This window comes from Parasteatoda tepidariorum, chromosome 1 (assembly GCF_982258835.1).
Source record: "Parasteatoda tepidariorum strain Cologne lab strain chromosome 1, Ptep-v5.0, whole genome shotgun sequence".
Taxonomy (NCBI): Eukaryota; Metazoa; Arthropoda; class Arachnida; order Araneae; family Theridiidae; genus Parasteatoda; species Parasteatoda tepidariorum.
This window is the reverse complement of record NC_141755.1, coordinates 31,228,564-31,245,957: the sequence shown is the minus strand read 5'-3', so window position 1 is coordinate 31,245,957 and position 17,394 is coordinate 31,228,564. Positions and strand designations below refer to the sequence as shown.

General features: G+C 28.0%; 1 protein-coding gene across 3 annotated transcripts in view; it reads right to left on the bottom strand.

Annotated features, from left to right (window-relative positions):
* The window catches only part of LOC107445112 (ras-specific guanine nucleotide-releasing factor RalGPS1), a 58,599-nt gene extending 45,748 nt beyond the window's left edge, over positions 1 to 12,851 (bottom strand). The window contains exon 1 of one of the 3 annotated variants that reach the window (XM_016059449.4): positions 12,593 to 12,851. The gene's annotated coding sequence lies outside the window, so the exon portion shown is untranslated. Of the gene's footprint in view, positions 1 to 2,196; positions 2,427 to 12,592 lie in introns of those variants that run through there. The other 2 variants (XM_071180048.2, XM_016059448.4) reach the window with 2 other exon arrangements.
* Positions 12,852 to 17,394: the final 4,543 nt, after the last annotated feature.

Genomic DNA, 17,394 nt, shown 5'->3' with positions numbered 1-17,394 from the left:
CAGTGGTACATGTTACTGCCATCTACCGGCAACTGCTTAAATTAAAACTTGAATACTTTCGGAATAATTTCATATGTTCTTTTTTGCCATATTCGTCTTCGTTTTTTTACTATAACGCTTCAAAACCCCGGAGGGAATTATGAATAACTAGAATAACCCTGTAGATTTGTGCAGATAAAAGAAAAGAGGGTAATTAGATATGTATTCACCAAACTAAACATGGAGATTTCTAAAGAAACTGAAAATATCCCTTCCACACAAATTCCACCGGGGCTATTTTCTGAAATTTAAATGGGGGGAGAAGGTCAAAATAGTTGTCACCAAAACAATCCGGCAAAGTGGGCGATATTTGTAAACGTCGCGACAGCGGTCGCGACTAATAACAGAGACAGATAGTTCGACGCACTTGAGTAAAATGAAACTCCACGGAATCTCAAGTACGTCTATTTGGCTTTATTTCAAAGCCAGGCAGACCGAAAATAAAGCAAAATACAAATTTGGCAGCTACATCCCTCCCTCAATTCGGAATTAATCCGACGGGGACAAAGAAAAAAAAAAGTAAAATATAATTATAGGTCATAGTTTAAAAAAATTTAGAAGCAGAAGAGATACACAATGAGCACGTGACTATCTGAAATGGATCTTTAATAGGTCAAGTTTATTGCCTTCAGCTACCTGCCAACTTCAAATGGTTCATTTGAAATGGTTGAAGTTCAAGGATAGACCTACCTAGAAAAACTAGTGCAGTCGTAAATATTTATTTTCGGGTTTCCCTCGGATCTTAGCACTTATGTTTGTCAACGAAAAGTCGAAGAGCAAGATCGTGAGAACCATGCTAAAGAAAGAACTTCTTGAAACTAGATTTGAATCCATTCTTTCTCGTCTTCACAATTGAAAAAAAAAAAAAATGGAAATGAAATTCTGAAAAAATTAGAAGGAGAAAAATAAACTAAACACCATTACATTAAATTAAAAATTCATAGCTGTTAACATGGATAGAAAAAAAATCCAATAGATTTTGCGAAATAATATAAATTTCTTGATAACAGTCACGTAATAAACTAAATATTTTATATAAATGGAATTTTAGGGATTTTTATTGTCATCAAAATACAAAAACCTTATTACAGCAATAACTTATAAATGATCTGTAATATTTTTAATTAACGATTGACATTAAATGGATATGAAATATGTTTTTACTATGTTTATTGTTAACTCATAATTTTAAATAGTAGTAGACAAGTAATTCATTATTAATAGTCAAGATATTTTTTAACTGATTTTAATAAAAAGTCAGAATAAAAACGGAAAATTTTAGACGGTTGCGGAATTCGTGTCGACCAGCCATCGCTGAGATTCGAACAAGGTTCACGTGATTAAAGAAGAAAATATAAAAATGTATTCATTACTAGCCTTCAAAATTTAAATAACACGGGGGAACAAATTTTTTGTTTCACTTATACAAATATTGGCCTAATTCGGATAGAGGGAGTACAAATTTGAAATTAGTGTCTCCCCTAAAGCTACTGATTTTAAATGACATTTTTAGTCTACTTTTTGTAGAAATATAAAATTTAAAAAACGTTATATGTAGCAGGGAGTTGCGTAAATGTTGCGATAAACTTCTAGGAAATAAGAACACATCATCAGGATTAAAATTACCCATGTCCGGTAATGTCGTCATACGCAGCTAGGGTCACTTTGCCTATTATGTTCAGAAGTATATGAAGAAACAGTTCATAATAGGAAAGTGCCCAAAGTGAGGCGAATGACGTCAATTGTGGGCATGGCTTCCTATGCAATGTTACTCCATATGATGTGCCCTAACTCCCCTAGAAGTTTGTCGCAACATTTACACGACCCTTTGTTTTTAAACGAAACCTTAAACATGTTTAAACTTGAACATTTCAACAAAAAATTGAGTAAAAATCTTTGATCGGTGAGAGAAAATTTTAGTTAATTTCTCTCTCCTAGCTATAGCAGAGAGAAACTTACTCTCTCTCCTATAGTTAGTTTCTCTCTACTATAGTTAGTTTCAAATTTGAAATCTGAGATACGAAAGTATGTAAGATCTGCTAAAAAATCATATTATGCAACAGAATTTTTTTTCCCCCTAGTGTAAGTAACAAGATTCATAGTCACAATGCATAACAGATTTCCAAAGAAGCAATTAAATAAAAAGTTATAGCTTACCTTCTGTTTTTGGATCTATCTCAATTGCTTAACATTTATAAGATGAACTTATAGACACTTTCGGAGCATGAGAAACACACATTGAGCAATGAACTCAAAGTTGATTAAATTTGCTACTACGTTCTACTTTGAAAAATATAAATAATAGTCCAATTTATGTTTTCTAAAATTTGGTCATTCTAAGAGAAAATGTTTATCTTATTTATCAAGGTTTCGAAATTGGAGTAAGCAAAGGAGATTGTGGATAAGATTATTTAATGAATAAGCTCATTCAAAGAAATGAGAAACTATAAAAGATAAGAAAGTAATATCTTATCAAAATATATGACTCACACTCTATAAACAGTGGTGTTTCTAATATCGAAATTAGAAATCGTAAAAAATGAATATAAATGAAAAACAATTTTATAATAAATATGAATTTTAAAAATTACAATTAGAATTTTTTTTATCAAATTTTTGAAGCATAAATCGGGAGTTTCCTTAACATTTTTACCCTTTTAACTTTTTCTTCGGGAAAGTTAACATTTTATTTTGATATATATAGCATTTTAATATATTTCTCGTACCCATAATTTTAATCGCATCTAGCAATTATTATTAAAATTTAGTAAGTAATTTGGTTTCTCCAGTTATGAAAACATAAAATAAAATAAGTGTACATAAATAAAATTATATGAAAATTAGGATCAACGGAAAATGTGTTGCCTAGGTACACATGAAATTTAGAAACATCAATATTTTAAGAAAAGAAAAAAAATAGCTATATAGTTATCTATATTTTTTCCCTTCTCACTTAATATGTTGCTATTCGTGTTTTAATTCGTATTTTTTCTTGAATTTCTATGATATTTTTACTTGATAAAATTATATTTACGAATAGGTCTCTCTTCTTTTTTTTTTTTTCTTTGGTGATTCTCACACGGTTGTATTGATATATTTTGCTTTGGCTATATTAATACAATGTTAGAAAGCACTATGTTTGCTGACATAATCGCGTGAGCTAATGAGACAAGACCATGGATTTTTATTGTTGACTGTTCAAATTTTTTCTTTAATTTTTCAGTAATTTTATTAAAATTACTTTCCCCCCTTTTTTTGGTTCTTTTCTATGCGTTTTTTAACATGTTATGTTATTTTAAGCTATGTTGCAACACATCTCAGACCGATTAAGAAAAAACTAAATTTAATTATTTTTTCGAATTTAAATAAACATGATTATTAAAGTATCGTTTGAAAAGAGCAATTATCCGCTCAAAATCATTTATAACGTAGTAGGAACTACATTCTAAATTATTGAAATTTTGCATCGTTATATCAAAAACAAACATAAGAAACGATGATGACAGTCAACTAAGTGTTAATAACTAAACGAGTAGAAAGTTTCAATGGTCAGATATTATTGCTGCTAAAAATGCTTCGTACACTTTCAAAGTTCTCTTCCTAAAAAGTGCAGACAGATATTGCGGAAGCTCAAGAAAGAATTTCTACTCCAAAGCTAGTTTTCTATTAAAAATAGCAAGTCTTACTTCGGGTTTATCATGTATTCTAAATTAAAAGAACGTGTCACACACAACACATGTTGCATTAGTCATGTTGAAACTATTTTCATTCACTCTTTAGGAAGGATATCCCCTGAGGAGGAGGGAAAAAACAGGGTACGCGGAGAGATCTTTTGTAGTTCCTATAATCTACGTCATTCAGTGCTGGAAATAGCACAGATGGGATTGTATTCAAGCGTCTTAATAAACTTCGGGCTACAGTATTTAAAATTAGGTACAAAATACGCGGGAGGGAAAAACTCATTCCCTCAACATCGGAAATTTTGTCACTGAAGTCCAAAAAATATCAATTATAATACCAAAAATATCAAATATAACAATATAAAATATCAAGTACAGATTGAAAAATAAAAATCGGACCTCTCTGAATAACTTTTGATCTAATGATCGGATCTTCACTTTCTAGGACTCCATCCATCTTAACGGCTGGAGAGATTGACCTCAATTATGCTAACTAATAAGTGCAGACGATATTTTAAGTTACAAAATCAGACTAAAAAACGTACTTTTACACCTTTTAATAAATATACCTTTTTTTCAACGGATTCAGATTTCTGACACCCAAAATATAGGGGTAGCCGCAATCTGGGAAACACGATTTTCATAGTTTGGTCAGGTTTGGGTTATTTCGCTATATCTCGAGAACTTTTTGAGCGAATTGCAAAATGTTTGCACCCAATTATAAAATTCGTTTATCCAAAGAAATAAATTTTCCCATGCCAAAGAAAAATTTATTTCCATGCCAAAAATAAATTCCGAATCTTATCAGACAAATCCAAATTTGTCGAAAAAAAAGTATGTTTATTCAAAAAAAAATTCGTTTTTTGCTGCTGATTTCGTAACTTAAAATATTGTCTGCACTAATTAATTAGCATATTTGATGTCATCCCCTCAAACCATTAAGATAGAGTCCTAGAACATGAAGATCCGATCGTTAGATCAAAAGTTATTCAGGGTGGTCCGTTTTTTATTTTGCGTACCACGATACAATAGCTTGGCTGCCAACGTTTTCCCAAATTAAAATAAAGGTAATATTAATTTTAATTTGGGAAAACGTTGACACAGATCGGGCATCAGTGACCTTATATATATATATATATATATATATATATATATATATATATATATATATATATTTCTGACGCTCTAATTACTATTAAAGATATATTTTATTAAATACCCGGTAGAAAAACATTCTCAACAATGTTATGCTTGGGTTATAGGGTTACTGTAATCTTGATCTCGCTAATGTAAAGAATGCCTACCATGAGAGCTTATTTTTCCACTTCTAAGGATTCGATTGTAAGATATTTATCACATTCGATATTTTTTAATTAACAACTATTTTAAAAATTTATTTACAATTTGGTATTTTATAATTATTAATAACAGTCTAATAGTTACTAAAAAAATCTGTTTGATTATAGGAATTATATTTGTTACCTTATTTGTTGTTGCTAAAAAGTTTTAGTTTGAAAGAAAAAAGTAGTTTGGAAAAAAAAAATTTCCTTCGTATTCAAAAATTTATCAATAATTGATTTTGTAAATTTTATTTTATATTATAACCGTCGTTGAACAGCCGACACAATTTTTTGTGTTTACGACTCTTGTGTTTAATTTTGCGTTAATGTTCAACTCCGTAGCCTTCTAATTTTGAATTCAATCCAGAAGACAAGGGAACTCATAGATCCAGTAGTGGAAGAAAGAACTAACTAATCCGCATTTGCGTTACACGGGGAGGAAAACCACCCACGGTTAGCCTGACGGCAATGGGACTCTAACTCATGACCCGTTTACCACTGATGATATTTTACGTCAGCAGTGTGTTCGGTGCAAGCCGGATACGGTATTCGAATCGACCACCCATCACTGGGATTCGAACCTAGCTCACCTAATTGGAAGAAAAACGCTCTATCCCCTGAACCATCATGGCTTGATTTTGTAAATTAAAGAATTTTCACTGATGAATGATTCTCTTAAATCAAAACAACTAGAAACAAGTGTATACTTAAATTATTGTTTAGAAGAAGCCGTGTTTTGGAAGATTTTAGCTTTAACACCGAAAAAAAAAAACACCGGTGTCTCATGCTGTGTTCAATAATCATAAATTATTAAAATGCTAAATCAGGGGTCTGTTTAGAAGAAATTTGGGTCCGTTAAATCACAAAATATCTTTTCATAAAAACGGACCCTTCACAAAATATTTTAACTTAAAAACGGACCCTTCACAAAATGATTTTTCTTTTAATAGGACCCTTCACAAATTTGTTTATCTTCATTGTTATTTTCTTAATCGAATAAACCCTTTCCAGGGCAGAAAACAAGAAAGATGGATGTAAACGAATTAGGTTTTGTCTTCGGCAGACGATTCTTCCATTATTCGTCTGAATATTCTGCGTTCAGCAGTATAGGCTAAATACCAAATATTTGTATGTTGCATCTCTAATTTAGAACCAGCAATTGTTGTTTATTTTTTAAAATTTAATTTTTTTAATTATAATTTTACAGTGTTGAACATAATCTTGTATGTCTTTACAATTTAAAAACTCCTTGAAAAAGTTTTTTTTTTTGCAATAACGGACCCTATTTGCACAAATTCTTAAAAGCGGACCCTGGTTGAAAGAATGTGAGTAATTTTTTCACAATTTCACGAAAAACGGACCTTTCACAAAATGTCTGGACAGACCCCTGTAAATACAATATTTTTCACTTATTTTGATCTAAATAAGTACATAACAATGAAAACTATGTTCTGTGTCAAAAAGTTTAAGTTACAGAAGGAAAAATAAATAAAATGAACAAAATTTGTGTGATTGAAACTTATTGGAACATGTATCCTTAATATTAAGATAGCAACACTAGATAATAAAAACATCTTATAATTGATCATCCTAGGATGAACAGTTTTCTCTCCAAATAACACTTTTCTGGTGTTAAAGTTCCCGTATTTTCTCTGAGCTTTAAATTTGTAATAGAAATGCATTAATTAAATAAAGGCTTTTATTTAAACCTACTTTATTTTTAAAATTAATTACATTAAATAGATTATAAATGATTATAAGAAACGCTCTAACAAATAGACTGCTTTTCTCAAATGAATTTTTTTCTCTGAACAGAATTTTTCAGAGCAAAGATTTTGGGAGAATTTTTAAATTTTAAAGAAAATATAGTAGATTTGTATATTTGTTCTGTTATAAATGGCACAAAAAATATTAGAAAGCCTCACTGAAACAAACTATGAAAGTTCGCATAAACATAAATGATTTAATAGTAACACATAAATGAAAGCATGCCACGATAAATAAATAACAAAAAAATAAAAACAACTAAGTTTCTTTAAAGAAAAAATAATAATAGATAGGTAAAATAAAAAATTTAATCCTCATCGGAAAAATAGAGATAAATAATTACTTCTACCTAGAAATCTTAATAAGGTAAGTAAAAGATGCAAAAGCAAAATGATTTCGTTTTTTTTAATTACTTTTTTTCCCTTACATACTAGTTAGTGTATATCAAAATCTGAAAGAATTTGGTAGAATATATTTCCAAACGATAACAGTTCAAAAAAGGAAATTTTTCTTTAACTATTACTTTTTTCCAGAACTTAGAGAAGCATAATTCGTTAATCAAAAGAAGAAATGAAACATGGAATTCTTATTAAGGAAATTATGAAAAAAGTAAATGATTTAATTTTTTTAATTACTTTTTTTTCTACATACCTTGGAAGTATATATCAAAATCTGAAAGAATTCGGTTAAATATATTTCTAAACGATAACAATTCCAAGAAAAAATATTTAGTGTTTCGTATAAGACACGAATTAATAATATTTCGTTTCTGTGTTATCCTCAAAAATTTACGTTTCATTAAAACTATTAGCTTTGCCAATTTTATTATTTTATTTAACTCTAGATAACTAAATTTAAATCAGTAAATCTTAAAAAATCCTTCGTAGAAACTTTAAGAACTTAGAAATTACCCAAATAGATAAATGATAAAATTCTAACTTCTTCCATCTTTGAAGAAGTTTATGTCATATACTCTTATTACTTTTATAGTCCTATAGATTCAAAAATTATTTTTGTTCCGAGTTGTAAGAATAATGTATTCGTATTCTGGTAAATTAATTAAAAGAATTTTAGCCAGCACTATATGTAAATAATTTAAACTGATATAACAAATGGTCAGATAAACAAATATTCATGCTAATTATTTATAATAAAACTTCTAGAAATATAATAGAAACCTCTTAATAATAAAATTTCCAGTATTATAAAGCTCTCCAGTTTAAAGCCAGAGGAATTGCCACTGATGTTTTTCAAAGTCAAAGTGGTAGATAAGAAAATACTCACTTGTTTTATGTACTATCACATATTTCATAAAAGGAATTTTTAAATCATTGCAAAATTTGTATTGGGCACTGATGGACTTTTATAAATTTGCTTAACCCTGTCCATCACATTGTAAGAACTCACACATCATATGTATACTGATAGTAAAGCACTGAGTCACACTTTTAATCTATGGCGTAATTTGTTAAAGCTGATACTTTATATTATTACCAGGGATAAACCATGCACTAAAAAAATAAAATGATAATCGAATTCATCTCATCAATTTTCAATTCCTAACTTAGAACAAATTCATAAGCAACGACCATCGAAAGAAATATATATTTAGATCAAAAATTTTATGATAAACCGAAAATAAGTAAGAAAATTTTGCTAAAACCTTCTTTGCCTTTTATTCGTAGCTTTTTTATATATTTTAAGGTGCACGTTCAATCTCTTCATTACCACTAGGAAAATTTTTTTTAACGAAGTGTATAGGTTAACAGCTAAAAAAAGATGTACTTAATGAAGCAGATAAAATTAGAAGAATTTAGATATCTTTCACTGCATCGAATTTGTATTCATTTACTTCTCTTGCTTGCAAATCTATTTGTATCCATGACCTCCCAAGTTGTCTTGTTGCTACGACCACCCCGAATTGCTGACACAACCTCCTCTGTATTAACTTCAAAATACATCAAATGAAATATGAATATCAGAAAAATTGCCTGCACTTGACAGATAAGACGAAATGAGTACAATAGTTATTGTATACAGACAGGTGTGTTATATGAATAGGCTTTACATAAGTTATGATTAAAGAAATGGCTGCATTTTACTGAGAACAGCAAAAGTCAAATAAGTAATGGAAAATAATTGTGGAATAGTGGAAAATGTAGTAAAATGATTAAAAGAAATGCACGTCTTTTGAAAATCTAGTGGCATTTAATTCCTAATACTGATTGCATATAATCTGAAGAACACTAATTGTACTAGGCGTTAATCGGGTCTTAGAAATTTATAATAGTGATTGTAAACTTACGTCAAGACGTATTTTGTATCGTCAATCGGGTCTTAGAAATTTATAATAGTGATTGTAAACTTACGTCAAGACGTATTTTGTATCGTCAAAACATGTGTGTAAAGCCTTACGTGTAGCTTAGAGGTAAACAACAAGGTTTGCATCAGGTTAATGAGAGACAAAAGCTATATAGAATATCTCGATAAATTTAACGTACTAATTAATCTAATACAAAAAGAACACTTTGTTATTTGGAAGACAGTTAATAATCGATTTTAAAACTAGATCATGTTTCCCCTTAGCTGCACTTGGCAAAGTTGGCACCTTTCATTAAGAGAATAGTAATTTGAAATTTATTTTCATTATAAACACTAGCTATGTTTTGAAATATTTATGTAAGTGAAGTTCAATAACTGCCAATTATAATAACAATAGGTATGCTGTGGCACTATTTCTTAAGCATTTACCTATATTTAAAAAGAAAGCGTTATTGTTTTGAGCGCACAACGTTTGAGTAAATTTATAATTACTGAAAACGATATTGAGATTGATTTTTATTTTTAAAAAAAAACTCCTTTTAACTTTATCATTGACGTAAGAAAACACATCAAATTTAAAATTAAGTTCTGACAATGGTCTACCTAGAATGACAACCTCAAAAAGGACATTTAAACAAAACTAATGAAGTAAGCAGCTTAGATTTTGATTAATAGATTGATAGTTAAAAACAATCTGCTAAACTATATTCCTTCTCTAACAATGTCCTGTTTAGATTTAATCAAATATTCAAGATTTAATTCGTAATCCGGTTAATATACTATAAATAGCAAGGAATTTCCTTTAACAAGTTTAGAAGTTCCTATTTCAAAAGTTTCTATCAACTCAATAATGATAACAAGAAAAAGTTGCAATTATTTACTTCCAGAAAGTCATAAAAAAATAAATACAATTTATAGCCACGTTTTACACTTGTTATTTCTCTCTCACTCTTTTTTATTTTTTTTTCCAAGGCTGTTAAGTTTTAACAGGTGAAACATTTTAACATTCATTACATCGACAAAATACTATAGACGAATTTTAGCGTCTATACCAATGTTATTTTCAGAAGTCTTCAATAATAATCATTTTAAAAAAAGAAACAATTGAATTTAAGGATTTACTGATAAACAATAACAAGCTCAAAAAATAATAACAATGAAATTTTTTTATTGGTATAAATATTCTGTAGAAATCAAAATAGTGTTTCTTTTCCTCTTCCTCAGATAAGAGACACGTGAAAAAACGTGACTTATGTTTTATCTTATAAGGTTTATTTTATGTGGTTTTATTTCATGAGGTTTGTCTATTTTACTTTTTCAATAGTTCGTTCAAGTAATACAGAAGTTAAAACACGACTTCTAATTATAATTCTCTAAATTAATAAAATATAACATGTAATTCATTGTGTCATAAGTTCTTCAATAACTCTGCAACGCATTCGACAACGAAACTTATTTTCAAAATAAACAAGAGTCATCCTATTAGTTACTGCAAAGTGACGACAATTAAAATAACAATAAAAGCTATGTCTATTCCGGTCTTTCTGATCGTTAGGAAAATTGCTTCAATAATTCTTGAGAAGACCGTAACTGCTTCCGTGACCGTCAGATTTAATTTAATTAAGAAAACGATAAAGCTTCTCATATCCTCAAGAAGATGAAAACTATTTTTAACAGCTTATATAATAATAATTATACAACAAAATATAGCGAATTTGTATCATTGTTACATCTTCCTTTGCTTCGAAATTATAATCTGAAAATAAATTAAATCAAAATTGAAGAATTTTGTTTTTATCACTTCCTTATAGTCTAAATTTTGATTTATTTCGGGTGAGTGAATGTTCTATCAAGACGAAATTTAGCTACCCTATCCAGGGGTCTGTTTAGAAGAAATTTGGGTCCGTTAACCGACCCTTCACAAAATATCTTTTCATAAAAACGGACTCTTCACAAAATATTTTAACTTAAAAACGGACCCTTCACAAAATGATTTTTCTTTTAATTGGACCCTTCACAAATTTGTTTATCTTCATTATTGTTTTGTTAATTGAATAAACCCTTCCCAGGGCAGAAAACAAGAAAGATGGATGTAAACGAATTAAGTTTTGTCTTCGGCAGACGATTCTTCCATTATTCGTCCGAAATGAATATCCTGCGTTCAGTATTATAGGCTAAATACTAAATATTTTTATGTTGCATCTTTAATTTAGAAGCAGCAATTGCTGTTTATTTTTGACAATTTAATTTTTTTCATTATAATTTTACAGTGCTGAGCATAATCTTGCATCTATTTACAATTTAAAAACTTCTTGAAAAAGGTTTTTGCAACAACCGGACCCTTTATGCACAAGTTCATAAAAGCAGGACCCTGGTTGAAAGAATGTAAGTAATTTTTTCACAACTTTACAAAAACTGGACCTTTCACAAAATGTCTGGTCAGATCCCTGATATCAAAATTTAAATCTTTAATCATTCCAAAGAAATATACAAGGCATAGCTCGATAGTGGTAAGTAATATTTCTATTAGATCTGACTTAAATTGATTGATTACCAATATAGAATTACACTATATCCATCTTAAAATTACATCTCATAACGCTTTTTTTCCTACAAATGAAAGAAATAATCTTCGAGAGAAGAGTCGTATACTTTTGATAGTAATTAATGTTAGTGATATTAGTACTCATTAAACAATAAACTATTCGGATATAGAGGTAGACAAGAATATTGATTACATGATAGATGATTACAATAACACATTTAACATCATTTCTATTGTTTTATCTTGAGCTTAGATGAACACAGACGTCACAGGTTCGCATCCAAACCATTGCTGACGAGTTCGTACATTGCTTCCCGGCTTATTAACCACAATATAGACATAAAGAATGATGCACGGATCTCACGTTTTGTGTTATAGAAAATATTTCGTGTTTTCCTCTCATTAGAATCCAAATACAAATTGGTTTAATATACGTTTAAAATCACGTGTTTTTCAATTCATTCAATATGTAACTCTATTGTAATTAGTTGAATTGAAAACTTTACAAATATGAACATCTATAGTTTCAGATACTTTAAGTTGATTATTTAATCATTGACAATGAAAAAAAGATCTTTATCGATATAATAAAAGCAAAGATTAAAACTTGTTATAAATTGGCATCATTAACAGCAGTGGTTTGAGAGTAAAATAAAATAAACTAATTTACTTTTTCTAAGATACGAGCGAAATCACTGTAAAATTAATTCTAAAACAAAATATAAAATATGGATGCTCTACGAAAAAAATATATATATAAATTTTGTAGTAAAATAAATTGTTGATGAATGAAAATACTAATAGTAAAACGTTTAAGCATTAGAAAATAATATATCGAAATATCTTATAAATTTAGAAAGAGACAGATTTTAAGCAAACAAATATTTCATTACACTTACTTTCTCCACACGCTTCTGAACCAAATGAGGTGATATTAAAAAAGAAGAAAGTTCCACTTTTATTCAAATATGAAGTGAAAATGAGGAGAACAATAAGTAATCCAATGATACACAAGTTCTCAAAGCATTGTTCTCTCCGTTTTTTGATTAAAAAAGCGAGAGAATAAAGCAACAGAAACCCACACGGAGAGAGAGACTCACGTTGCTCTTGATTTTAGTCAAGTGAAACGAAACCCGGCAGAAAAACATTCTCAACAATGTTATGTTTGGGTTATAGGGTTACTATAATCTTGATCTCGCCAATATAAAGAATGCCTACCATGAGCGCTCATTTATCATTCTTTTTTCACTTGATTTAGCAAAATTAACTGAAGTAACAAATTTTACTAATTTCAGAATTAAATTCTTCATGTAAAAACTACCTCAAAAAGTAATAATTACAATAAAATTAATATTATTTTTCTCAAATTGCTTGTTTAATTTTTTTAATTTCTTTTTCTCCTTTATTTATTCATTCTTTTATATATTTTTTCTATGTTATATTTTCACTATCTTTTATTTTTTCATTTAGTTTTTTTTTTTTTTTTTTTTTTTTTGTACGTAAACTTTATTTGAGCTCATTGTTTCTCGAGTGCGATTACATATTTGGCTAATAGATATAACAAATATTTCTACGTTAAATTCTTCATTTAAATATTACGAGCAAAATAAATAATGTTAACGAATAAAAAAATTAAAGACACATTTCTCATCCTTTTTTTCATCTGTTTTTATTTCTTTTCTTTTGTTTTCTTCTTTATTTTATTTTGTATTTCATTTTATTCTACTTTTTATCTTCTAAGTTATTTACATGTTTTAGTGAAATTTAAACTCTAATAGAGAATAAAATTTGTTCTTAAACTCTAAGTTGCAACTGCTTTTTAAACGGAATAAATTACGAGAAACGTATAACGAATGTAAAAATATATTAAATTGATACCATTGAAATAGCAGCAAATGTTGAGTAAATTAATTTATTTAATAAAATATAGTTAACTGTAACAAATTTATGCAATTACGAAAGCAAATTTACTCAGTTTATATAATTCCATATAATAAAAATAGTAATGTTAGTAACATCGAAGAATCTCTCTATATTCAACAAATAAAAAAGTTACTGCCACATCCGTCTCAGAAAGTTTTCAATAAAAGTTTTAAAAAAACGTGAATTTTTGCAAATTTTTCAAAAAACGTAAAAAAAGCGTATTAAGGGAATTAAATAACTTAAAATTGATTTAATAGAGACTTTAGTTTTTAAATTATTACATAGGAAAGTTTTTTTTTTTTTTTTTTTTTTTTTTTTTTTTTTTTTTTTTTAAAAGCTTTACAGTAAAGAGAAAATATTTTTCGGCCACTTTTTTGCACTTTCATGCGTTCATCAGAGTGCTAAGTGATCAGATTTGAGAATTCTTCTAATTTTAAACACTAGTGTATAAAACTTTAATCAAATGAAAAAATGCATAAAAGACATGATAACAAGGACAAAAATTCACCGAGGAACTAAAATGTTTTAAAATTTCATTTCCTTAATATCCATTTTTCAAAATAAGACAAGTCATTGGAGACACAAACGTTAAGATAAATATTTTATTACAAATTAAAATTCCTTAGGATATGCGTCAAGATAAAAAAAAAAAATTATCATTCATTATAAACAATAAACTAAAAAAAGTCGGTAAAGTTTGCTAGTTTTAAACTCTATTGATTGGTTACCACTTTTCACATTTCTCGGCGCACTTTCACTGTCTCTGTCAAATATGCGATAAGGCTTTCAAGTATCTATCAAATGAAAAGAAATTAAATTAAATAAATTATCATATTTCTACAGCTAGGATAATTTTCCGAAAAAGCATAAAATGTTTCAGTTATATCCAAAAAAAAGCCTAATTGAGGCAAATGGAAAAAATAATATTTTATAGTATAGCCAGGTACTTAAAAAAATCAGGTGAAAATCTCATTTTCTTCGTATTTGCGAACGAGAGTCCCTCTCATTATTGGCGATTTTGCAAATAAACGAACACATATGTAAATAAACCAAGAACCTATCAACAAAAGTTGCGGTAACCCGAAGGTGAAAGGTTATTGAAAGCAAAGACCGCAAAGTATAGTATGGTTACCAGAATTGGAATTGCAGCAAAACTGAACAAAATTATCGCCATCCTGATTAGAGCCGAAATTTGTTATCAACACGATTTGGTAATAGAAAATGAAGGATTCGTATATTAACGAATCTCTTTCATATTCAACATTATGTATTTATTTTCCAACCAATTGAAATTAAAATTTCATAACCTTTTTTTTTCAATTACGTAGTTTTAGCAAACTATACTTCCGTCTAGACATTAATCTTAATATATATATATGAAAAAATGACAGAAACTAGACTTTAGTATTATTTATGATACGGCCACTTCAGATCATGCAATTTTATTCTGCTTGCTCCACTTCAAAAGATCAGGATCATATACACAACATCTATGGGGTCACCTAATAAATAATATCAATGACCTAGCAAGATGAATCACAGTATTAACTTAGACGTTTTTCTTTTTTTTTATTTATTTATCTTTAACAACAGACAATGGAATCAGTTCCCTTCTATATTTCACTGCAAAAACTTAATCTGATATAAATCATTTTCAAGAGAGAAATCATTAAACTGGAAGATTTAGTCATAAACAAAAAAGTTATGTGAATTCTGTAAATAATGAGCTTTTGAAAAACTCTTTTATGTTGCAGTAATAGTTACTTAAAAAAAAGTTAACAATAAACGGATACTTATCTAAATAAAGCATGAAAAGAAAACGACGATAAAAAAAAATATTTCTATTATATATAAAATTTAATGGAAATTTGAATGACTAAATCGAAGTGAAGAGAAGCATTTTTTTTTTTTTTTTTAACTCAACGACGATAGTTTTCATTGTAATAAATCAGACAAAAGATCAATATTTTCAACTATCAATCTTTATAGTCTATTTCACAAAAAGTAAATACAAGCTATCGAACTAAATGCTGCTTTAAAATTATTACTTTAACTAACACTGATGCTAATTACTTTTTATTTTTTGCTTCACCTGTATTTCTAGTAACAACAAAGTTATTATTTAGGATCTCGTGGAGAACTGAGTTTGATTTATTGCTCTAATTAATCACTAATGCTGAGCGATACATCGTGTTTAATCGATAGTTTTTAAATGTCATGATAGTGAAAATTTTAAATATATATTATCTTCGCAAATTCTATGTCTCGCTATAATTATCTAGGATAAGATAATTAACAACAACGATAAATTCCTGACTATTATCGACAGTGATGATTATTGGAGTGCATTAATATTCTAGTTATTATCGCCAATGATATTTATTGAACACAATTGATAATCTTAGTATCCATCTACAGCAATTGTTATTGACAAAGTTAATATAGCATTTATTTTTGGTTACGATTATTGAGTCGAGTTAAACTAACTTGTAAATCTATTGTTACATTTTTATAATTAAACATTGATTTTTTAAAATTATGATTGTTAAAAATGTTAACAATTTTTTTTCTTTTAATTGGGCAATGGAAATATTGCACAGTGTAAAAAAATATTAATCTGTTAAGTTTTCAAAATATCGCGATATATCGGGAAACACCGATATTATATTAATTAAATTCAAAATTAATTTTAAACTTCCTAATAAATGGTAAATGGTTGTTACGATATGTAGTGATAGAATATTTTTGGAAGTAAAACTATCCAATTACATAATAACAAGGATAATTTTAGACGAGAAAAACAAAATATACATATTTTTTTTAGGAAACCTGTAAAGCACTTTTCAATCACTGAAACTAGAAACTTCAAAACAAAGTAAGTAATAATTGACGTAATTAATAGCATTGGAAGGAAATATTTATCTAATAACCCTCCTTCTTTTACAACATCCTGATCAGCGGACTTCAAAAACAACTCTGGTAATTTGACATCCTCCATTAAAAGCAACGTGTTATTTTCCGTTTCCGGGATTATCGCTGTGCTCTTTTAGAAAAAAAGTTCTGAAAAAAAAGTCCCTTTGTTTTATTAATTATTTTTTTTTGAATTATTTTACACGGTTACTTTATTCTATTAGTTCTTTAATTTCCTCAAATCTCTAGTCGGAAACTGTACGAGATACAAAAAGTTTAATTATTATTTATTTATTTTACTCTTTTTAAATTGCATAATAAAACAGTGATAATTGTTAGTAATTATTTTTTTAAATTTTAACAAATGAGAAAAAATGTTTTGTTAAAAAAATATGTTTTGAGTTTTATTTGATTTCTTTCTCAATTGCCTGCAACTATTCACATTTTTAATGTATGCTGCTCAAACCATTTTATGACTACGTTAGTAGAAGTTGTTAAGAGTGATTATTGTGTATTTATTTTTACAGACTTGTATGTAAAAAAATTAATAAAATGGAGATAAATGTAGAAGCCTTATCGTGAAACTATTACAATCAATATAAATTTTAAAATCACTTAATCGAAAACTGTGGCAAGAATATGAATAACGTAATTTAAGTTAGTGGAGCAGATTTTTTAACTATTTTTTAACTATTAAAAAAATTTATGCAAAGAAAATTTCAAAATTGATAGGTAATAATTTGTAATTATTTGTATTAACCATACTTGGTGCATAAATAATGATTTTTGGTTTGTAACTTTATTTCTTGTAAGAAATGCATACTTTGGATGGTTTTTAAAATCCCGATATTTTTAATATTATATTAAC